General features: G+C 33.9%; 1 pseudogene across 1 annotated transcript; it reads right to left on the bottom strand.

Annotated features, from left to right (window-relative positions):
* Positions 1-20,918: 20,918 nt before the first annotated feature.
* On the bottom strand, positions 20,919-21,374 carry LOC111548506 (annotated as a pseudogene). Its single transcript, XR_002733448.2, has one exon. The product of XR_002733448.2 is annotated as a 40S ribosomal protein S15a pseudogene (transcript).
* Positions 21,375-25,195: the final 3,821 nt, after the last annotated feature.

Genomic DNA, 25,195 nt, shown 5'->3' on the forward strand with positions numbered 1-25,195 from the left:
CTCTAAAATGCTAAAAGTTAATCAGGCCAAGAGAAATGCTACCATAGGAAAATACTGAAATGTATTAAAGAAAGAAAGTTCAACACAAATTTAAACACGTGGGTGGACCTAATAGGCTATTTTTTAAAGAAAAATTATCACACTGCCTGGAGGCATTTTCAATATGTGTAGGCATAATACATCATGACAACTACAAAAATCTACATCTTATTGAAATTGAGAAAATCTTAACTATAAGAACTGTAAAAAGTTATGTATGTGCATTCTAAACAGTAGAGTAAAAAAATAAAAATACACAAAGACATAGTAAAAAATAGATTACAATGGAACTCAAAAATATTTCCCTAGCACAAAAGAAAGTATAAAAGGAAAATGAGAGAAATGTTAAAATGAGGAGAAAACCAAATTTAAAAATGTACTCCTAAATCCAACAATTTAACTTAATATCATTCTTTAAATACATGAATTAAAAGACAGGAACCACTCCTGAATTCCACTTCTGGAAAAAATGGAGTAGACATAATTTTCCCTAATTCTCAAATTAAATGCAAGTAAAATATCTGATGTTATATGTGAAAAAAACTACAAGAGGACTCCAAATGGTGGGGAGAAGAATACTCTGACAGGTAGCTAGGGTTTTTGAGAGCCAAGAAATGATACAGAAGTGAATTTTCTGGGTTTTCTTTTTGTTTCAAATATTACAGGCCTGGAGATTTTGAAATAGCCATCACACTAGAAATGCTAATGGGCATAGACCTAAAAAAAAGACCAACAACAGCTGACTTCTCTCTAGACAAAGGACCAGGAAAATGATTTCCTAATTGGACAGAAAACTTTTATATGATCCCTGCACTAGAACAGACGAACACTGCAGATAAATACTGTGGCCCACACTTAACAAGAGCCTGTAGCACTGAGTGGGGAGCCAAGCCTACACTTGTATCCCAGCTCCTCAACTGGGTGTACGAGAAAGTCAAGTGTGCGGCTGAGTACCACCCACCAGATGGAAACGAAGATCCCCTGAGGTTTCAGTGGAGCCTACATGGGAGCTTGGACTTTCACACTTGCCAGCAGTAATGAGTTGTTCCTCCTCTTCCCCACTGGCATGTTATTAGAGGAGGTCTTGTGGAGATTTATAACTTTTATTAAATTGGTGCAAAAGTAATCGTGTTTTTTCCTATGACTTTTAATGGTAAAACCCACGATTACTTTTGCACCAACCTGATAGCATCATCCAGTCATAAGGATACCTTTTACCCCTGTGGTGGTAAGTGAAAGCCACGTGGGGAAAAGCAATGAGGAACTCTTACTCCTCCCATTGAGAAATATTCAGAAAGTCTAGAGGGAGGCAGAACCCCCACTCCACCCAGAAGTAAGAAGGAGACTCTCTCCCATCCTGTTTTCGATGGAGGCTGAAGGGAGAACCTTGCAGATATCTCCTTTCTTCTGCCAAAGTGGAGTCAGAGGCACTCAGCTAAAACAAAGGGTTTAAATAAGATCCAGACAAGTTTTGATTGAAGATCATCCACTTCAAGAACAAAAAAGATTTCCAACTGAATGAAAAAGGCAATTAATAAATGCCAACATTGAGGTAATAGAATGCTAGAATTATCTGACAGAAAGAGCTTCAACTAGCAATTAAAACAAAAGAATTTAAACAAAAAATAGCATGCACCAACAAAGCAATAGAAAGTATCGACAAAGATTTAGAAGATATAAAACAGATTTCAATGGAAATCTTAGAACTGAAAAATAATGGGTGAGCTTAACAGCAAAATAGAGGAAACAGAGTGAAGATTCAGTGGACTGGAAGACAGAACTAAAGTAATTATCCAATCTGATCAACAGAAAGAAAATAGACCAAAAAATTTAAAAAAAGGAAATAGAGCTTCAGATTACTGTGAGTCTATAACAAAAGATCTAACATTTGTGAGATATGAGCCCTGGAAGGGGAGGACAAAGTGGGTAAGTTAATAAGTGCTTGAAAAAATAATGGCTCAACAAATGTTTGAAGAAACAAAAACCTACAGATTAAAGACGCAGAGTGACTTCCATCATAAACCACTCCAAACACAAACACACAAAACACACACGCTCATCACAATATGTATTTTTGTCAAGTTTCTGAAAGAAAAAAAATCTTAAAAGCAAAGAGAATAAAATGACAAATCACTACAAGAAAGATAGCTTATATGACAGTGAATTTCGATTAGAAGCCTTGGAGCTCAGGATAAAGCGGCATGTTTTTCATGTGTAAATAGAAAGTAACTGTTCAAGCAGAATCCTCTATCCAGTATTAATATTTTTCAGAAATAAAAGGAATATTTTTCAGCATTATAATATAAAGGAAAACTGAGAGAATTTGTCACCAGTAGACTGATATTTTTTTAAAAAAGAATGGCTAATGGAAGTTCACTAAACAGGAGAAATTATAAAAAGAAAAATCTTTGACTATGAGGAAGAAAAAAAGAATATAATATGCAAAACTATGGGTATACATGATATTCTTTCCTTCTCTCAAGTTTTCTAATTTAAATTTAGTGGTTAAATCAATTTTTAACACTGATTCATTTTAAAATGTTGTGTAGAGAAAATGTTTTGAATAATTGATTGTAAAAGAGGAAGGTATCAGGACATAAAGAAAGGTACATTTTCTACATTCCACTTAAGTTGGTAAAATGATGATATCAGTCACTGGTCATGTTAAGTATATATAATATAATACCTAAAACAACCACTAAGAAAGGATATACAAAGTGTATATAACAAACACTATAGACAATCTAAATTGAATTCTAAAAATTGTTCACTTAACCCACAGGGAAGCAGGAAAAAAAAAAAAAAAAAAACAGAAACAAACAAAAAGAACAAAAAATAATAAATTGTAGACTTTAATATTAGATGTCTGTAATTGCATTATATGTAGTTGAAACATACCAATTAAAATAAAGAGATATATGCAGTTGATTAAAATATATTTTCCAACAAATGCTGTCCACAAGCAGGTGGATAGTAAAAAAAGAGAATGATATATCACTCAAGCCTGAATCAACAGCAAAGAGGAGTACCTGTAATAATGTCAGAGAAAGTAGGCTTCAGGGTAAAGAAAATTACCAGTGATAGAAATGGACATTGTATAATAAAAATATAAATCCAACACATAGACGTAGCAATCTTAAATGTGTATAAATCCAATAACAGAACTATAAAATTTACAAAGAGAAAACTGACAGAACTGAAAAGAGAAATAGACAAATGCACAATTATTGCTGGAGATTGAAACATCTTTTTCCTAACAATCAACTGAACTAGATAGGAAATTAGTAAGAATATAGAACAATTCAAAAATACCATCAATCAACAGGACTAAATCAGCATTCTTAAAATGCTTCACTGAAAATACTTACTTTTTTCAATTGGCCATGAACAATATACCAAGATAGACCATATCCAGGTCTGTGAAAAAACCTCACTTAATTTAAAATAACTGAAACTACATGGATTGTGTTCTTGGATCACAGTGGAATCAAAGTAGAAATTAATAATCATAATAAAGTGGGAAAATTTCCAAGTGCTTAGAAATAAAATAACACACTTCTAAAGAAACCATGGCTCAAAAAAAAAGTCCCAAGGTCGATACAGAAAATTATATTTAACTAAGTAGATATATGAATATAACATATCGACATTTGTGGAACATACCTCTAGCATGAATAGAAAAGAGAGGCATGACACAAATTAAAATCATCAGTAATAGGTTATTACTACAGACCCTGAAGACATCCAAAAGATAATGAGGGAATAACAATATAACTATATACACATCAATTGGACAACTTGAAAAGTGTGGGCAAATTCTTCCAAAACACAAACCACAACTCACCCAAAATGAAATAGGTTATTTGAGTAGCCCTATATCTATTGAGGAAAATAAATTTATAATTTAAATATTCCCCCAAAAGCAATATTCAGGCCCATAGAGTTTCACTGGATAAATGTTCATTGCCAGTATATAAGAAGGAGAAATAAATATTACTTAGGTAGCTCTGCCAATATGAAATAAGAAGCATAAACCTAACAAAGTAAGTTCAGAGTCTATATCCTAAAAACTAGAAATCATCAATAGAAGAAATTTTAAAAGATCAGAACTAACAGAGAGATATACTATGTTCTTTGGTTAGATAACTAGGTATCAGTAGCAATTCTTGTCATAATAATATATTAGTTAAAAGCCATCTCAATCTTTTTTTCTGAAACATTTTTTGTAGAAATTTACAAGATGATTTTTTAAATTTATATAGAAAATCCATGAACAGGAATGGTCAAAATGATCTGGAAAAAAACAAAACAAAAAACAAAAAACAACAACAACAAAAAAAAAACAAACACAGCTGGAGGACTCAAGTACCTGATTTCAAAACTTACTTGGAAGCTACAGGAAGCAAGACAATGTGATACTGAAGAAAGGATAAGCAGATACACCAATACAAATGGATAGAAGATGCAGAAATAGGGCCATAGTTATATCCATTAATTTTTTACCAAGATGCAAACTCATTTACAAGGAGAAAAGATAGACTTTTTACCAAATGTTGCTGAAGCTGCTTACATTCATATGCAAACATATTTAAGTGAATCTCAACTCCTACCTTGAAGTGTATATAAAAATAAACTCAAGGGTGATTATAGAACAATGTAACAACTCATATTATAAAACTTCTAAAAGAAAATATAGAAGAAAATGCGCCCTCCAGTTTGCAGATTTTATAGATACAATAGCAACAGCATTTATATAGTGTACATATGTAATTCAGTGACATTAAAATCTTTAGTTCTAGGAAAAAAACTGTTAAAGACAATGAAAAGGCAAACTTTACTGGAAGAACACATTTGCAAATCCCCACATAAGGCCAAAGAAAAAAAAGCTTGTATTCAGAATATGTTTTTTTTTTTTTTTAAAGCAAAAGTTAAAAGAAAACTTTGTAATAAAAAATGAACAAAATATTTGAATATCAAAATCAATATACAAATGGCAAATCATACATGAAAAATGTTCAACATTAGTAGTCATTAGAAATAAGAAAAATGAAAGCTAAAACCAAGAAATACCACTGTACATTTATTAGAATGGTAAACTGTAATAGATAGATGACGATGATTATAGACAGATAGATAGATGGATGCAGATAGATAGATAGATAACTATAGCAAGTAACCCCCAGGACGTGCAGCACCTAGAGCTCTATATATTGTTGATGGGAACAAAAAGTGATACAGACTGGAAAAGTTTGGCAATTTCTTATGAAACATTAGAAACCATTCAATATTCCCACTCACAGGTATTTATACAGGAGAAAACTACCCACGTTCACACAAAATGTTAACTAGCAGTTGCTATGGTTCGGATGTTTGTCTCCTCCAAACCTCATGTTGAAATTGGATCCCTAATATTGAAAATGGGGGCTCATGGGAGGTGTTTGGGTTGTGGGGGTGGCTTCCTCTTGAATAGTTTATTGCCCTTTCTTGGGGATGAATCAGTTCTCATTCTGTGAATTTCCTGAGTGCTGGCTGTTATAAAGAGCCTGGCACTTCCCGCACTCTCTCTTTTGCTTCCTCTGTCACCACGGGATCTGCACAGGCCACCGCGCTGCCTTTCTCCTTCTGCCACCCTGAACGGAAGCAGCCTGAGGCCCTCACCAGATGCGGAAGTCCAATCTTGAACATTTTAGCCGTCAGAATTGTAAGCCAAATAAATCTTTTTAAAAATAAATAAAGTACCTAGCCTCCATTATTCCTTTATAGCAATACAAAATAACTGAGACAAGAATTGTATTCGTCTTCTCAGGCTGCTATAACAAAGTACCACAGACTGGATAGCTCAAACAGCAACAATTTATTTATTTATTTAGTTTAGAGTTCTGGAGGCTAGAAGTGCAAGATCAAGGTACTGTCAGGATTGATTTTTTTAGTGAGTCCTCTCTTCCTGGCTAGATGGTCTCTCCTCTTGCTGAGAGAGTGCCTGTGTGAGAGAGAGAAAGAGCGAGGCAGACAGAGAAATATCCAGTGTCTTTTCTTCTCCTTACAAGAGCACTAGTAAAATAATCAAATAACCTGTAACCACCTATATAACCTGGTTCAGCCTTATCTCTTTAAAGCCTCCCTCTCTGAGCACAGTCACATGAGGGGTGAGGGCTTCAGCATATGAATTGAGAGAGGAGGGCGTAATCCAGTTCACCAGAGGAATGCTGATTATAGATGCTTTATGCATAATTTTGTAATGACTAGGAACCGAGTGTTCTTCAACTGGTGAATAAGGTGTGGTACTTTCATACAATGGAACGTTATTCAGTACTACAGAGGAAAGAACTACTGAAATAACATGGGCAGATCTGAAAGGTTATGCTAAGTGAAAAAAATAACAGCTAAACTCAGAAAGTTGTATATAGCAACTCACAGAAGTAGAGAGTAGAATGGTGGTTCCCAGAGGTGGGACAGAGGACAGGGAAGGGGAGATATTAGTCCAAGGGTACAAAGCGTTGACTAAACAAGAGGAATAGGCCGGGCGTGGTGACTCACGCCTGCAATCCCAGCACTTCGGGAGGCCGAGGCCAGCAGATCACTAGGTCAGGGGTTGGAGACCAGCCTGGCCAATATGGCGAAACCCCGTCTCTACTAAAAATACAAAAATTAGCCGGACATGGTGGCCTGAACCTGTGTCCCAGTCACTCAAGAGGCTGAAGCAGGAGCATTGATTCAACCCAGAAGGTGCAGGTTGCAGTGAGCCGAGATTGTGCCACTGCACTCCAGCCTGGGAGACAAGAGAGTGACTTTGTCTCAAAAAAAAAAAAAAAAAAAAAAAAAAAAAAACAGGAGGAAGAATAAAAATTTTAGTAATCTATTGCAGCATAATGACTATAATCAATAATAAAGTCTATTTTAAAATCACTAAAAAAGATTTTAAATGTTCTCACCACAAAGAAATGGTGTGAGAGATAATGTATGTAATTATTAGCTTGATTTAATCACCCTACAATATATACATGTATAATGATATCTCATTGTACCCCATTAATATATATATATAATTATTGCCTATTAAAATAAAATAATTAAGAGGCCAGACACGATGGCTCACACTTGTAATCCCGGCACTTTGGGAGGCCAAGGCGAGTGGATCATGAAGTCAGGAGATGGAGACCACAGTGAAACCACGTCTCTACTAAAAATACAAAAAATTTGCCTGGCGTGGTGGCAGGTGCCTGTAGTCCCAGCTACTCGGGAGGCTGAGGCAGGAGAATGGCGTGAACCCAGGAGGCGGAGCTTGCAGTGAGCTGAGATCGCCCCACTGCAGCCTGGGCAACAGAGCGAGACTCCGTCTCAAAAAATAATAATCATCATCATAATTAAGAAGAAGATTTCTTTAAGGCTGTATTTGGCATGATCCAACTTATATGATATTCTGTAAAAGAATTTTTAAAGTTGTAGATATAAAAATTATGTCAGAAGTTGCTAGGAGCTAGTGTTGGGGAGGCTGGAATTTCTAGGGTGAGGTTACTGTTTTATACTTTGATTTTGGTAGTGGCTTCATAACTCTATAAATTTCTCAAAACTCATAGAGCTGTATCCCCCAAATAGTGAGTATTTCTGTGTATATTATAAATAAATAAATTGAAAACTTAAAAAAGTCTGTGTAGTAAACACAAATACACAAAATCAGAAAGAAAAATTTGATGCAGAACAATTTCCTTGTAGTTCAGTCCATATGGGAAATGTATACAAGAACAAAATATATTAGTTTTTAATATATTATAACTGAGCAAAAGCAGTAAAGAGAATGGGAATCTATTGGATTCACACAAACTGTTAAGTACTTAAAATCAATTGTAAAATCTCACCATCCTAAATATCTTATAAATTTGTCTGTTCTTACTTACATGTAAAAGAAGAGGAAACAATACTGAGAAATTAGTTATGACAAAGGATCCTGAAATAAAATCCACCAGAGTGGAGAAAGAAAAAGAAAGGCTTTTCTCCCTGTTTGCAAGAGTTTCAGTCTGAAGATGAGACGTGCTGCCTTCTGGCAGGTAAGAGAGGTTTTATGCATTACAAGTACTCAGGCTGATCAAGAGAAAAAATCAAAAACAAAGAAACAGGACAATGATGTGTGGTTTAAGGCAAAATTTCAGCGATCAGTTTTCAGAAGCAGAAGCAAGTCTGGGGAAAGTGCATTCTGGGGCTTTAAACTTAACAAAGGAATTGGAAGTTTAAGAATGTCAAAGCGATTACACTGGAAATGTGAGGGCTGAGCAAGAAAAATTAGGCTGGGGCTTACACTTGTTAGTGTAGGCGTTTTAGCCCTTTGCAGTTAACATCTCTAACACAGAGTTAAAAATAAAGCTAGTGTAGGTATGGTGCTTCTGGTATGTGTACCCAGCTTAGAACATTTCAAATGTACCCTGCACATCTCACCTTGATGTCACTTAAATTCTAACATTTGAAAAAACAGTAAAAATTATATATAGAAACAAAATTATCACTAACTTACATAACTCTATGTGAATGCACTGCCTCATGTTGAAATTGGAATTACTATTGTTGTTAATTTCCTGAGTTTCTAATTTTACTTGGATTTAGTGTTCTCGTTGAAGGCATTCGGAACTTAGGTTTAGACAACAGTTTTGTGTAGATCGGACGTTAGTTAAGTACGGCAAGGGCCAAATCTGTTTATCACTTGTTTTTATAAATAAAGTGTTATTAAAGCAAGCCACACACAAGTATTCACACGTTGCTGTGGTTGCTTTTGTGCTACAATGGCTGAGTTGAGTAGTTGCAACAGAGACAATATGGCCTGCAATGTCTAAAATATTCACTCTTATGCCATTTACAGAAAAAGTTTGCCAACCCCTGGGATAGACTAAAGAAATATTGTTCTTATTTCTCAAAACTTCATAATAAACCACTCAAAGTTTAGTATATTGGAATAACAACCATTTATTATATTTTATAATTTCCTGCATCAGAAATTCCCATTGGGTTCGTTTGGCTGAATCTTCTGCTTCATGTGATGTTGACTGGAGTCACTTGGCATTTAGCTGAAAACAGGCCTGCAGGACCTGGGACGTTTCCTGCATGCCTGCCCTCTGAGGGATAGTGAAAGACTGTATTTATCTGGGCTCCTCTCTCTCTTCTGGTATTCACATGATTCTTTAGCAGGACGATTAGACATCTTACGTGGTGGCTTGACACCCTGAGAGAGCAAGACGGAAACTCCCAGTTCTCTTCAATAAGGGTAGCAGAACTGACCGTAATATTGTTTCTACAGTGTGTGATATTTGTAAAGCAGTCACAGGTCAGTTCTGATTGGAACAAAGGTAGAATAGATCTATATCTTAAAAGGAAGTGTGTCCAGGAAACTGCAGCTATCTTTAATCCACCATTAAATTGATGCTAAATATTTCATTGTAATATTAGCTTTTAGGAAATGAGAACAAACCAAAAAAAGTTTCTGATCTAATTAAAAAACAGTATAATAGTTAAAAAATAATCAGCTAGAAAAATCAAAAGCTAATGGGAATAAAACACTGGATTTCCAAAGTTTCTATACTTCTAGCATTGTTAAAGTAACATGAAAAAAATGTTCACCAAATTATTTAAATATTTAATGTTTCTTATTTATTTTACCAAGAATATTTCATTATATATTTTACTGTGAAATACTAGAATCAAAGCTCATACTGTTAAGATTCTTTAAACATATATGTTGTGATTATTGTAACATGCTGGGTGCTTCAAACACTAGAATAGTACACCGTATAAAGGGCTGTGGGAATTGCCAAATTTGTCTTTACTGCTTGTTATATTTGGTGTTGGCACTGGGTTTAGAACAGAAGGTAACTAAATCCATATGTTTGCTTTAAAAATATTTCCGTCTTTTTCTTCACAGTGAAATGAAGACAACTATATTTCTGTCTCCTTAACCTTTAATATGGGGCAAAACTTATGCTAACCTTTCTGATGCATCTACACGCTTTTGAAAGGAAAAATAAAACCCTAGAATTAAACTTTGCTAAGACACAAACTCCACATTTCTTTTTAGTTGTGCCCATGCCCTATATCCTGAGTCATGTCATAAACATGGCATTTAAAGAATTAAACATTAGACATTGAGCGATGTGTTCAGAAATAATGTATCACAACTTCTACAAGCCTTAATGAGGCTATCAGTGCACATTCCTGGGGTGGCTTGCTGAAAATGTACTGCTTTATGTCTGTAGCACTGTCCTTTTCATATAAAGTAGAAGCAAATGAAGAGTTGCTGCTCCATAAAGCTTAATATCCAAGTAAGGCAATCCCACGTCTATTTCAGACCTTACATTCAAGGTGATCTCTGGGAATTGTTGATTGAATAACTATGGCATGTTGTTCATCATTTTTATTAATAATGGAGAAGTTATCTATGTGGCATCAGTAGTTTTAAGTTGTAAGTTGCATTAAAACAGTATATTTTAAAATAATCATAAAATTTGGTTATGTATTTGTTCAAATTATTTTCTGAAATGTGATTTTTCCTCTCATTATCCATAAACACTGATATCAACAAATTTGAAGGGTCTTTGTATTATTCCTTTAAACAGTGAAATATCCCTTCCAAAATTCATGTGGAAACAATTTCCAATGTGGCAGTATTGAGAGGTAGGTCCTGTAAGAGGTGATTGGATAATGAGGCTTCTGCCCTTGTGAATGGATTAACCCATTTGTGGATTAATCAGTTAGGAGATTAATGGACTATCATGGGAGGGAAACTGGTGGCTTTATAAGAAGAGGAAGAGAGCACATTGGTACATGAGCACACTCAGCCCCCTCTCCATGTGATGCTCTGCACCACCTCAGGATTCTGGAGAGAGTCTCCACCAGCAAGAAAATTCTCATCCGATTTGACCCCTTGACTTTGAACTTCCCAGCCTCCAGAAGAGAAAAAATAAATTTTCTATCCTTATAAGTTACTTGGTTTCAGGTATTCTGCTGTAAGCAACAGGAAGTGAACTAAGACAGAGGATAATAGCCTGGTGTGGTGGCTCATGCCTGTAATCCCAGCACTTTGGGAGGGTAAGGCTGGTGAATCTCCTGAGGTCAGGAGTTCAAGGTCAGCCTAGCCAACATGGTGAAACCCCGTCTCTACTAACAATACAAAAATTAGCCAGGTGTGGTGTCACACAGCTATAATCCCAGCTACTCAGGAGGTGAGGCAGGCGAATCGCTTGAACCTGGGAGTTGGAGGTTGCAATGAGCCTAGATTGTGCCACTGCACGGTTGTCTGGGCAACAAAGTGAGACTCTGTCTTAAAAAAAAAAAAAAAAAAAAGACAGTATAACAATACTTTTATGCAATCAGTCATAGCAGTCTTTGGTGACAGCTAAATTTTCTCTATAGTTCTTATTTGAGCTATTATTATGTGGAAATATTTCAGAAGAACATGAGTTATTTTTTCAAGTAAATGATACTGCATATTCAATGTATAGCTGTTAAATATCTAAATATATAATTTATGTGTAGTTTCTTTGATATATTTACTAAGGATATGTGAAGAAAATGAAAAAAAAATTATACCATGTATACTGGGCAGAAATAATGGCTATAGAATAAAATAGCATGATGAGGTGAAAGTATAATGATTATGAAGGCATTCCTGGGGCAGGGGGGTGGTTATATATAAATAGAATGCAGAATAACGTGAGAAAAGTCCATGGAAAAATCTCATGTAAGTGCACTGCAGACAAAGGAAAGAATAGGTACAAATTCCTGAGATAAGCATAAGCATGACTTCAAAAAAGGCCATTAAGACTAAATAAGAGGACATAAATTGAAATTGATGGAAATGATCATGGAAAAATACACAAGTATCAGGCATTGTTTCATGCCTGATACTGTGTACAAGTTACTCTAAAATTTTGATTGCCTGAAAAACCACCATTTATTATTTTATGTGGGTCTTTGGGCCTAGTTCAATCCGTCTCTGCTGGGTTTGGTTACACATCTACTGGCACGTGATGGTAACTCAGCTGGGGACAGTTTAGGATGGCCTCCAATGCGATGGCTCTTCTATGCCATGTGGTTTCTCATCCTGCAGTACATAGCTCAGGTTTGTACTTATAATAGAGGTAAGTGTCCAACAGAGAGCAAAACATGCAAGACTTCTCCTATTCTAGGTGTGAAACTGACAGTCCGTTCTGCTGCCTGCCTTATATTGGGGTAAGTAAGTCATTAGGCCAACCCAGTTTTTATGGGGTAAAGAAACAGACTCCATCTTTTATTACTAGGAAGATTTGCAAAACCTATTATTGCAAAGGAAGAGATAAAGCATTGAAAATATTTTGGCAACCAGTCTAACAAAGGAGGAGCTGATTCATTAAGATCTTACATATCATGAGATGAATTATTTTTTAAATTCTGTACATAATGAGAAATTATTATGGTTTTGAATAAACAAAGGAATAATTTCATTTCTGTTTTAGAAATGTTACTCTTTTGTATTGGGAGAGAATTTAATGTGAGGTGAGGTGTTAACAGTGGAAAGGAGAAGAGAAATGAGGCTGTCTCAGTCTTAGTGAAAAAAGATGATAGCATAAACCGGTGGTAGTAGTGAAGATAACAAACTGTTTTAATTTGGGTTGTGTGTTGATATTAGTGCTAACGTGATTTGTTGAATAATTGTGAGAGAATTAGAAGCCAAAATTTTTTTCTAGGTTTGTAGATTGAAAAATTTATTTATTTACCATTTGAGATATGATTGACATATAAAAAGATGTGTATATTTCATAGCTACATCTTAATGAGTCTGGGTTAAGTATACAAGTGTGAAACAATCACCACTATCAAGGTCATAAGCATGTCCATCTCTCACAATATTCTCTCACCTATTTTATTATTAATATAATAATAATAATAATTATTAGGGGTTTATTGTTGTTAGAACACTTAACATAAGATCTATCCTCTTACCAAATTTTGAGTATTCAATACAGTATTGTTACTACTGGCACTATGCTTTATAGAAGATCTTTATAGAAGATCCTCAGAACTTGCTTCTCTTGCATGACTAAAACGTTTAACCATCACTTCCCAATTACTTCTCTGTCAGCCCCCAGCAACCACAATTTACTCTTTGCTTCTGTGAGTTGACTATTTTAGTTTCCACATGTAAGTATTTGTCTTTCTGTGGCTGGATTATTTCACTTAATATTATGTCCTTCAGGTCTATCCATGTTGTTGCAAATCACAGAATTACTTTCCATTTTAAGACTAATATTCCATTTGTGTGTGTGTGTGTGTGTGTGTGTGTGTGTGTGTGTTTCATGTTTTCTCACCCATTCATTCATTGATGGACAGTTAAATTGTTTCCTTATGTTGGCTATTGAGAAGATTCTCGCTATGGGAGTGCAGATATCTGCTTGAGCTCCTGATTATCCTTTGGATAATCAGACATGAGATTGCTGAGTTATATCATAGTTCCATTTTTTGATTTTTTGAGGATCTTCTATACTGTTTTCCATAATGACCATATCACTTTACATTCCCACCAATGGTGTGCAAGGGTTTCCTTTTCTGTAATCCTCACTGACACTTATCTGTTGTCTTTTTTGATAGTAGCCATCTAACTGTTATAAGGCAATATCTTATTGCGGGTTTGATTTTCCATTCTCTAATGCATAGTTGTTAAGCATCTTTTTATGTACTTGCTGGCCATTTGTATGCCTTTTTTGAAAAAAAATTTACTGACTATTCTGTTTTTGTTCATTTTTAAATTGGGTTATTTGCTATTCAGTTGTATGAGTTCCTTGTATATTTTGCATATTAATCCCTTACCAGTATTAATATCCACAATGTATTCTCTCATTCAATAGGTTTTCTCTTCAATCTGTTGTTTTCTTTGCTGTGAAGAAGCTTTCTAGTGTGACATAAGTCCTACTTGTTTATTTTTGCTTTTGTTGCCTGTGCTTTTGGTGTCATATTTGAAAAAATTGCAAGACCAATATCAAGGAGCTTTTCCCTTTATATATTTTTTCTATGAGTTTTAAGGTTTTAGGTTTACATTTAAATCTTCAATCCATTTTGCATTGATTTTTGTGTAGGGTGTAAAATAAAGGTCCAATTTCCTTCTTTTGCATGTTGATATCTAGTTTATTCAACACCACTTACTGAACAGGCAATCCTTTCCCTGTTGTGAATTCTTGGCACTCTTGTTGAGGATAGATAGAGTTCACTAGATATGTGTGGGCTCCTTCTGTTTCATTGCTCTATGTTCCTATTTTAATGCCAGAACAAAACTGTTTGAATTAGCACAGCTTTGTAATATATTTTGAGGTCAGTTTGTATAATTCATCTAGCTTTTCTCTTTCCGAAGATTGCTTTGGAAATTTAGACAGAGTCTTATGTGGTTCCACGTGAATTTTATTTTATTTTTCTACTTCTGTAAAATAATGTCATTTGAATTTGATAGGGATTATATTGCATCTGTATTTCCCTTTGATTAGTCTGAACATACTACCAATATTAATTTTTCAACCTATTAATATGTGGGTATTTTTCTATTTATTTAGAAAGTTACTTTAATTACTTTTATCAATGTTTTATAGTTGTCAGTGTATAGATCTTTCACCTCCTTGTTTAAATACACTTTATTGTATTCTTTTGGGTGCCACTGTATTTTATCCTTTTAGGTGCTATTGTAAATGAAATTAGTTAATTCTTTTTCAGATGGGTCCTTTAAGTGTGTAGAAATGTAACTATTTTTTGCATGTTGCTTTTGTGTACCACAACTTTATTGAATTCTTTTGTTTCTTTACAGATTTTTTTATATCTATTCTAATAGATTTTTGGTGGCATCTTAAAGGTATTCTACATACATAAGATTATATCATCTTCTAACAAGGACAATTTTAATTTTTCCTTTCTGACCTATACATATCTTTATTTCAGTTTTTTTCTTATTTGCTCTAGTTAGGACTTTTAATACTATGAGGCAGCGAGAGTGGGCATTCTTTATTGTGTTCCTAATCTTAGATAAAAAGCTGTCAGCCTTTCATCATTGAATATGATGTTAGCTGTGCCTATCATATAAGGCCTTTACAACAAAGTGTTGATGTTCATTCCTTCAATACATAATTTATTGAGAGATTTTAATCATTAAGCAAATTCAAATCCTATTAGATGCTTTTTCTACATCTATTGAGATGATCAAATGATTTTATCCTTCATTCTGTTAATGTGGTATGTCAAAGTTATTGGTTTGCATATGTTGAACCATCCTTGCATCTCAGAGATAAATTTTACTTGATCATGGTGTGTGACATTTTTAATGTTCTATTATATATGATTTTTAGTATTTTTTGAGGATTTTAAAACACTATGTTCATCAAGGATATTGGCCTGTAATTTTTCATTTATTTATTTATTTTTGTAGGGTCCTTGTGTGGCTTTGGTATTAAGATAATGCTGACCTATAGAATAAACTTGAAAATATTCCTCTTGCTTAAAATTTCTGAAAGAGTTTGAGAAGAAGTGGTATTAGTTCTACTTTAAATGTTTGGTAAAATTCAGCTGTGAAGATATCACATCTTAGTTTGTTGTTGTTATTAGAATCTTTTTGATTACTGAGTCAATCTCATCACTCATTAATAATCTGTTTCGATTAGTATTACTTCATGGTTCAGTCTTGATAGGTTGTATGTCTATAGCAACTTATTCATTTCTTTTAGGTTATCCAATTTATTGGCATAAAATTTTTCTCATGTGATCCTTTGACTTGGTGTAGTATCAGTTCTAATGTCTCTTAGTTCATTTATAATCGTATTTGAGTCTTCTCTTTTTCTAAGTTTATCTAACAAAATTTTATCAATTTTATCTCTTTTAAAAAAACTCAGTTTATTTGATTATTTCCATTTTGATTCTGGTGTCTATTTTATTGATTTCTGCTCTAATGTTTACTATTTTCTTCCATCTGATATTATTTTTTTGGTTTCTTGAAGAGTAAATTTAAGATTTTTCTTTTTTCTTAATGTAGGCATTTATAAACCTCCCTCTTAGAACTGCTCTTGCTTTATCTCATAAATTGTAGTATATCGTATATTGTATTTTCTATTTAGTTTGTTCCAATATATTTTTTATTTATATTTTTATTTTTCTTTGACCAATTGTTTGAGTGAATTGCTTGATTACCAAATAATTGTAATTTTTCCTGTTTCCTCCTGTTATTAATTTCTAGTTTCATACTTTGGTAGTTAAAAAGTACCTTTTTATGATTTTAATATACTTAAATGTGTTTAGACTTGTTTTCTGGCCTAATGTATGATTATTCTGAATAATTTTCATGTACACTTGAGAATAATGTATACTCTACTGATGTTAAATAGAATATTTCAAATATGTCTAGTAAGTGCATGTGGTCTATACTGTTGTTCAAGTTCGCTGTTTCCTTATTGAATTTCCACCTGAATAATATATTGCTGAAAGTAAAGTATTGTCATCCTCTACTATTGTACTGCTCTTGATTTCTCCCTTCAGTTCTATCAGTATTTTCTTTTTATAGTTTGGTGCTCTATAGTTTGGTGCACATATATTTACAATTGTTATAACCTCTTGATAAATTGATCTTTCTATCATAACATAATGACTTTGTGTCTTAATGATAGTTTTTGATTTAAAACTTTTTTGTCAGAAAAGTGTGACTACTCTAGTTCGCTTTTGGATACCATTTCAATGGAATATCTTTTTCCAACCCATCACTTTCAGTCTATGTATATTCTTAAATCTAAAGTGAATCACATATGTAGCATATGGATCTTATTTTTAATCCTTTCAGTTATTCTATATATTTTGATTAGACAATGTAGTCTATTTACATTAAAGTTATTGATAGTAGAGTTACTACTGCCATTTTGTTAATTGTTTCTCATGCTTTTGTAGTTATTTAGCTCGTTTCTTCCCATCTTGCTAGCTTCCTTTGTGATGTGATAATTTTTTTGATAGTGGTATTCTTTAAATCTTCTTCATTTTTTGTGTATCTGCCAAAGATATTTTTATTTATAATTACTGTGCACCTTACACTAAAATCTTATAATACCATTTTAAGCTGATAACTTAACTGGATACAAAACTTCAAACTTACATGTTTTTCTGCCTCATTATTCATTATCAATATCACAGTTGACATCTTTTTATGTTGCATATCCATTAACAGATTATTGTTGTTATATTTACTTTTATACTTTTGTCTTACAATTTATATACTAGAATTAAAAGTATGTACCACCATTGCACTATTAGAGCATTCTGAATTTGACTATATACTTACCTTTCCCAGTGAGTTTTACACTTTATGTTTTTATATTGCTAATTGGCATTATTTTATTTCAACTTAAAGAACTCCATTTAGCATTTTTTTGTAAAGCAGGTGTAGTGGTAATGCATTTCTCCAGCTTTCATTTATTTTGGAAAGTGTTCTATCTCATCTTTTTTTTCCAAGACAGAGTCTTGCTCAGTCGCCCAGGCTGAAGTACAGTGGTGCAATCTCAGCTCACTGCAAGCTCTGCCTCCCAGATTTACACCATTCTCCTGCCTCAGCCTCCCTCGTAGCTGGAACTACAGGCGCCAACCACCACATCTGGCTAGTTTTTTCTTTTATTCATTTTTTTTTTTTAGTAAAGACGGGGTTTCACCATGTTAGCCAGGAAGGTCTCAATCTCCTGACCTCATGATTTACCCACCTCGGCCTCCCAAAGTGCTGGGATTACAGGCATGAGCTACTGCACCCGGTCTCTCATTTTCATTTTTTAAAGGCAGCTTTGCCAGGTATAGTATTCTTGGTTGCTGTTTTGTCTTTTTTTCTCCTTTCAGCTGATTGAATATATCATCCCACTGACTTCTGGCATGCATTGTTTCTACTGGGAAACCTATGTTTAGATTAGTAGATAGTGATTAGTAGGTAGATAGTGAAGGTAGCCTTGCATGTGATGATTCACTTTTCTCTTTATGTTTTAAAAATTATCTTTGTGTTTGACTTAGACATATTGCTCATATGTCATGGTGAAGGTCTCTCTATACTCAATCTATCTGGAGTTCTTTAGGCTTTATATATTGAAATGTTCATTTTCCTCTCCAGATTTCAGTTTTAGGTCATTATTTATTTAGATAAGCTTTCCAGATCTTTTTCTCTTCTCCTACCAAGACACATATAGTGTGTATATTGGCTCACTTTATTTTGTTCCATAAGCCCAGTAGGCTTTCTTTTTCATCAGTCTTTTTTCCTTTGCTTTCTTCTAACTAAATCGTTTCAAAAGATCTGTATTAAAGTTTGATTTTTTTCTTCTGCTTCATTTAGTCTGTTTTGAAGATCTTTTTCATGTTTCAGTTCAGACATTGTGTTTTTCAGATCCAGAATTTTTGTTTAATTCTTTTAATGATTTATATCTCTTTGATGTATTTCTCATTTGGTGAATTTTCTCATTCAGTATGTATTTTCCTGAATATATTTAATAGTCTGAGTTCTTTTGTAGTTCACTGAGTTTCTTTAAGATTATTATTTTGAATTATTTGTCAATTAATAGATCTCATTTCTTTGGAGTTTTATAGTTTTATTTTGTTCCTTTAGTGGCGTCATAACAATTTGTGTTCCACAAATTGTTACATTACTCTCTTTACATTTGAAGCATCAGTTATTGAGGCATCTTATATTTCTGTCTTCACTAACTGGCTTAATGAGAGAATGACCTTCACCAATGAGCCCAGCTAGACATTCTTGGGTCTCTCATACCTATCCTGTTGATGCACCCACCCCACTTTTCTTGACCCTTTTTAGGGGCAAAGTCAGGATTGTTTGCCTTCACTCAGCCTCACAAAGCCAAGACTAATGCTGATAGCTTCCTGTTTATTTTCATTATGGTAGTGCCTTGAAGTATTCAAGGTTGTGAGCCTTCTTCCAAATGAGCAGAGTTGAGCTGGTTGCAACAATACACACCTGCTGTTGAAATCTGTGTGTTGTTTTCAGGAGCTCACATGGTTCACACCTGGGATGCTCCTGGTGCCACCCACTAGAGGTTGGGAGCAGATCATCTGGCTGTGGCAAAGGGATCTTCAGACAGGACATCCTGTGGGGTTCACAGATGGACCTCTTGATGGACTCCACAAGCCCGTTGGTAGGATTGGCAACCAGCTGTTGAGAACTGTGGGGCAGTTGCTGTGCATTCCTTCCCCTTCTCACTGCTCTTAGTTGTCCCCGAATGATTCAGCCATGCTGTTTCTCTTGGTATTTTGGGTCCCACAAGACCTACCTGAAACATTCAGAAGTGAGCATCCCAAGAAGCATCCAACAAGGCTGGGAAGCCAGGTGTCCACTTTGATTTTCCTTTTTAATGTGGGAGAAATTGTGGGCTGGGGGAACCTCTCTCAGCACTGAGCTGTGCTATCTTAGGATAGAGGTGACAAAGGTTAAGTGAAACCAGTTTTCTGAAATTCTCCAATGAATCCATTCTTGGATTTTTGGTCCCACTGAGGTGCTGGAAACTCTCAACTAGACCCTGTGGCTTCCAAAAAGATATTCATGTCTGTGGATGGTTGCCAATACTGGGAGCATGAAGGCTAGAGTTCCTAATTCCACCAATTTCCTGATGTCTCTCAAAAGCAGATGCTGGAAATTTTTCAGAGTGTTTTTTTTTTTTTTTTTTTTTTTTTTTTTTTTTTAAAGCCATTTCTTTGAATTTTTTAAAGTTTTTTTTTTTTTTTTTTTTTTTTTTTTTTAATTTGGACACTTACATTTCTTAATTATAACAATTTTGCTGCTTGATCAGTGTGCTGACTCTAATTGAGTTAATTATGCTTCTGAAGGATAAATGCCTCAATTTTTAGAAAAACTGTGTTTTAGAGAATCATTTTGATAATTTGGAGATAACTGGGTTTAGGCAAATATACATTTTAATGATGAAACTTGTTATCCTTCATATTTATGTGAAGGTGAAGAAATACAATATGAAAAATAAAAACTTCAGGAATACCAGTTCTAAAATTGTTTTTTAAATCTCAAGATCCTTACTCCTTTAAAAATTGAGATGCTTTAAAGATATTTTGTTTATGTTGACTGTATCTATCAAGATTTACTGTAATAGATTTTAACACTGAGAATGTTTAGAATATTCTTCTATCAATTCACTCCATAGTAATAATAAAAATCATACTAATCTTAAGATATATATTATTTTTTAAATAAATACAATTATTTATAAATTTCTAAAAAATTAATGAGAAATATGGTGGTGCATTATATCTTTGAAAATCTCTTTAATGTTCACCTTAATAGAAGATAACTAATTTATCTTGCCTAGTTGCATATTCAATTTATTATAACATGTTATTTGGACTTAAGTATAAAAAATTGAAACGGGAAGATACTGAAGACCTCTGGCAGCATTTGCTGGATCTGGAGAACATTTCAGCAACTAATTTGAGAAATGCTTTTCTAGAATCACTGCTCTAAAGAATTTGGTTAGCTACCCAAGTTTTGTGAGGATACTTTACTTTTACAAGATACCTTAAATACAGAGCACGTCTTATTTTTGTCCTCAGTGCACACTTATTGCTATTGTAATGAAAGAGGGGTACTTGAGAGCTGGCATTACACATGTTAACCTTTTTTGACATGCACTTTGTATCCTGGGTGAATTTATTCTTAATTTATCAAATACCTTTGTGTTATTATGAACTTTTATGGTGATACCCGTGTCAGTTTGCTAGAACTAATATTCCACAGACTGGGTGCTTTAGCAACAGAAATTAATTTTCTCAGAATTCTGGGGGCTGTGAAGTCCAAAGTTAGTGTCAAGAGGTTTGATGTCTTCTGAGGTCTCTCCCTTTCACTTACAGATGGCCACTTTTTTTTTTTTTTTTTTTGTCCATGAGGCATTTTATTTGTAAATGTATGTATTACATCCCTAGAAAAAGAATCCCAGGATTTTCCCTCCTGTGTGTTTTCGTCTTGCTTCTTCATGGTCCATGATACCAGCTGAGGTTGTCAGTACAATGAAACCAAACAGGCAGGATGGAAGCAGGTTATTCTGCCATTTTTCTAGATCTTTGAGTTGCACATCAAATCTGGGGCTGATCACTCCACACTTGTTTAGCCTGCCTGTAAGGTTCACAACAATTTTCCCAGCTCTGTGATCATCAGTGATTTCAAATTCGCCAATGTAACCATGCTTCATCATCACAGTGAGAAACCGGAGGATGACTTTGGAGCACGGCCTAATAAGCACCTGGCGTTTGCCTCTCTTTTCGGCATTGTTGATGTTCTTGACAGCATCAGCCAGGACATTCATGTGCACCATTGTGGCAGCGCGGAAAGATGGCGGAAAGGAGATGGCCACTTTTATACTGTGTCCTCACATGGTGTTTTCTCTACTCATGCACATCCTGATGTTTCTTCATGTGTCAAATTTTTCTCTTCCATAAGGATACCAGTCAGATTTTACAGATCACACTCTAATGGTTTTCTTTTAACTTAATCACCTCATTAAAAAAAAAAAAAAAAAAAAAAAACTCATCACCAAATACTATCACATACTGGGGTACTTAAGGGAGGACACCATTAAGCCCAAACAATACTTTGTCTTCAATCTCCAGATGGTTCTTATCCAGTTGCCCCTTAAACAACACAGGTTTGAATTGTGTGACCCTACATATACACAGAATTTTCTTTAATAAACATTGCACTGAGTGTACCTGCCACTCTTGCCTTCACTTTTACCTCCCGTACCTCTTTTGCCTCTGCCATTCCATAGACAGCAGAACAACCCCTCCCTCCTTGTTCTCTTCCTCAGTCTACTCAACATGAAGATGACAAGGATAAATATCTTTATAATGATTTGTTTTTACATAATAAATAGAAATATATTTTCTCTGATGATTTTCTTAATATTTTCTTTTCACTAGCTTACTGTATTATAATAATACAGGATATAATACATATACAAAATCTGTGTTAATTTACTTTTTAAGTAGCCAAAAGTTATATATAGACTTTTGACTGTGTAGGTGGTCAGTGTCCCTAATCTTTGTATTGTTTAAAGGTCAACTATAAAGCATAACTTTTGACTAAATAAAGCTAAATTTTTGAAATGATAAAGCAGCAAATATTTAGTAAGAATATAATTCTAGAAGGAAGATGGCAAAATGGAACCCTCCAGCAATTGTCCCCCTATAGGAACACAAAATTTAACAACTATATAAACAAGAAATTACCTTCAAAAGAAACAAAATCAGGTGAACAATTACAGTACCTGGTTTTAACATAGTATCAAAAAAAAGAGTCATTGAAGTGGGTAGAAAATACATTCTTGCATTGTCTACAGGACCCCTCCCCCAGTAATCAGTCTTGGAATGACAGAGCTAAAAGGACAAAAGAAAAACATTTAGCCAAATTAAATTTAAGGTAGCTTAATTTAGCAATGAATGATTTGCAAATTGGGTGGCCTTCTGAACCAGAGTAGTCTCAGAGACTCTAGCACAGTCATGTGGTGGAATAAGATTTATGGACCAAAAAAGGAAGGTGACATACAAAAAATGGAAGTGATGTGCAGAAACAGCTGCATTGGTTACAGCTCAGTGTTTGACCTATTTGAATAAGTTTCAAACAGTTGGCTACATTTGATTGGCCAATACTCAGTGATTGGCACAAGTGTCAGCTTTGGTCCATTTATACCTCTTGTGTATTAATGAATTTGTTATTAATGAACTTCAAGAAAACACAGATAAGGAATTCAGAATTATATCAGAGAAATTTAGTAGAGATTGAAATACTAAAAATCAAGCTGAAAATCTGTAGTCAAAAAATTCAATCAACAAACTGAAAAATGCATCAGCATCGTTCAACAGCAGAATTGACCAAGCATAAAAAGAATTTGTTAGCTTGAAGACAAGCTATATAAAAATACCAGAAGAGAAAAAATAAAAAAATTTTAAAACATGAGCATGCCTGCAATATATAGAAAACAGCCTCAAAAAGGCAAATCTAACAATTATTGGCCTTAAAGAGAACATAGAGATTGAAGAAGAAAGTTTATTCAAAGAAATAATAACACAATTTTCCAAACCTAGAGAAACATATGAATATTCAGGTACAAGAAAGTCATAGAACACTAAGTAGGGTCAACCAAAATGAGATTACCTCAAGGCATATATTATTCAGACTCTCAAAGGCAGGGGATAAAGAATAATCCTAAAAGTGGCAACACAAAGAAGTAAATAACATACAAAGGAGCTCTGATGAATCTAGCAGCAGACTTCTCAGGAGAAACTTTACAGTCCAGGAAATATTAAAATAACATATTCAAACTGCTGAAGGAAGAAAACAAAAAGAAAAACAAAAAAACACACACACAATAACTTTCAACTTAGAATATTATGTCAAGCAATGCTTTCCTTCAAACATAAAGGAGCAACATTTTCCAAGACAAAAAATATTGAAGGGTTTCATTAACACTAGACCAGTCCTTTAAGAAATGTTGAAGTGAATTCTTCAGTATCAGAAAAAAAGGATGTTAACAAACAAGAAATCCTCTGAAGGTATAAAATTCACAAGTAATAGCAAGTGCACTAATACAAAATATTCTAACACTGTAATATTGGTGTATAAAATAGTCAAAGATTTAGTAAGAAGACTAAAAGACAAACCTATCAATTATAACTAAACAACTTTTTAAAAAATAGTAGAACACAATATAAATAGAAAAAAAAGTCAAAAATGAGGACAGGAATGGAGATAAAATGCAGAGGGATTTTTTTTGTTTGTTTGTTTGCTGTCTATTTGTGTTTGTTATTTTCACTGTAATCTCACTTAAGTTGCCATCTCTACTGTATGAATCTCAATCTATAAAGATATATACATATATATATATATATATATATAGAGAGAGAGAGAGAGAGAGACTAAAAGTAAAGAAAAAAAATCATGCAAATGGAAACAGAAAAAGAGTTGAAGTAGCTATGCTTATATCAGATGTAATAGATCATGACAAAAATTTTAACATGTGATAAAGAATGTCATTATATATAATAAAGCAATGAGTTCAGTAAGAGGGTATAACAATTGTAAATATCCATGCACCCAAAACTGGAGCACTCGGAGAAATAAAGCAAATATTATTAGACCTTAAGAGAGAGATAGATTCCAATTCAGTTAAAGCTGGAGACTTCAACACGCCACCCCACTTTTGGCATTGGACAGCTCATCCAGATAAAAAATTAACAAAGGAATAACGAGCTTAATCTGCACTATAGACTAAATGCACTTAACAGATATTTACAGAACATTTCATTCAACATTTGCAGAATACACATTTTTCTCTTCAGCACATGGAAAATTCTCAAAGATAGACCATATGTTAGTCCACAAAACAATTCTCAAAGATTCTGAAAAACAGAAATCATATCAAGTATTTTATCTGAATACAATATAATAGAACTAGACATTAAAAATGAGCAATTTCAGAAAGTATACAAACATACAGAAATTAAGCAATGTGCTCCTGAATGACCATTGACCAAAGGTCAAATAAAAGAAGAAAATTAAAATACATCTTAAAACAAATAAAAATGGAAACACAACATACCCCAATCTATGGGGTACAGCAAAAGCAGTGCAAAGAGGGAAATTTATAGCAATAACTGCCTACATCAGAAAGGTAGAAAAACTTCAAATAAACAACAGAGTGATGAATCCTAAAGAATCAGAAAAGCAAGAGCAAATGAAACCCAAAATTAATAGAAAAAAACTAAAGATCAGAGCATAAATAAAATTGATACTCAAAAAAATACAAAAGGTAAAATTGAAAGTTAGGTTTTTGAAAAGGTAAACAAAATTGATAAATCTTTAGCCAGACTGAGAATAAAAGAGATAAGGCCCAAATAAAACCAGAGATGAAAAAGGGGACATTACAACTGATACCACAATTCAAAGGATCATTAGAGACCATTATGAGCAACTGCATGCCAGTAAACTGGAAAACCTAGAAGAAATAGATAAATTTCTAGATATATACCACCTACCACAACTGAACTATGAGAAAACTCAAAACCTGAATTGAACAATACCAAGATAAAAACCTGAACTGACCAATATCAAGATAAGAAAAAAAAAAAAGTTTTCCTCAAA

The sequence above is a fragment of the Piliocolobus tephrosceles genome, chromosome 3, assembly GCF_002776525.5.
Source record: "Piliocolobus tephrosceles isolate RC106 chromosome 3, ASM277652v3, whole genome shotgun sequence".
Taxonomy (NCBI): Eukaryota; Metazoa; Chordata; class Mammalia; order Primates; family Cercopithecidae; genus Piliocolobus; species Piliocolobus tephrosceles.